Source organism: Solanum tuberosum, unplaced genomic scaffold (genome assembly GCF_000226075.1).
Source record: "Solanum tuberosum cultivar DM 1-3 516 R44 unplaced genomic scaffold, SolTub_3.0 scf00509, whole genome shotgun sequence".
NCBI lineage: Eukaryota > Viridiplantae > Streptophyta > Magnoliopsida > Solanales > Solanaceae > Solanum > Solanum tuberosum.
Window position 1 is genome coordinate 236,369 of NW_006239428.1, and position 954 is coordinate 237,322.

Below are 954 nucleotides of genomic sequence, written 5' to 3' on the forward strand. Positions count from 1 at the left end.
AGTTTCAAATGTGAGAAAGAAGTTTGATCTCTTTTCCTTTTTAGTTATAAAGAAAAAGAAGACTTGAGTTGTCTTCTCTTTATGTATTCGTTAGCAGTTTCAAATGTGAGAAAGAAGTTTGATTTCGTGAAGAGTCCTATTTGCATCAATTATATTTTCAAATGCATTCCCAATTATTTTATGGCCATCTCTTTGCATCAATTCTTTGTTTTGTTGGTGTTCTTATATTTATCTTTTGAAATTAACTACATTAGGGCCTCCCCTGTTGCAATAGATGGCCTATTTGTTACAACAGATGGGTTATTTGTTGCAACAAGTGAATTATCTGTAGAATAGTATATTATGTTGAATTTATTAAATTTATTGCTATCTTTTTTTAATGATGCACAATTGATTGTAATTTTTTTCATTTTTTCTATTTATAGATAAAATGGCTTCCAAAAGAAAAACAAGTGAATTAGTCTCTGATAAATCAAGTAAAGTAGCTAAAGTACAAACACCATTAGAAGAACTTGTTGTACAGAAACATAATGAAAATATGAAAATTGTAGAGGAGGAAGATAAAAATAAAAATGAAGAAGAAAAGGAAATAAATGATGATGATGGAGATGATGAAGAAACTGAAAATGATAAAGAAGATGAGGAGGAAGGTGAAAAAGAATGCGAGGAAGGAGATGAAAATGAAAGTGATGAAAGAGATGATACTGAAAGTGAGGAAGGAGATGAAGATGTTGTCAAAACTTTTAATATTGACAAGTTTCAGGTAGAGATGCATATAGATGACCCTACAAATTTGATAGGTGATTTTGTTGTAAAATCAGCCATGGGCGCCAAATTTGATGTTTTTAGAACAATATTGATGAATGAAAAGTTGGAGGATTTCTTTAAATCTAGCTGTTTTGGATACTTTCTTGATTTGCCGGAGGCTAACAATGCACGTTTTCAAATGAGCAT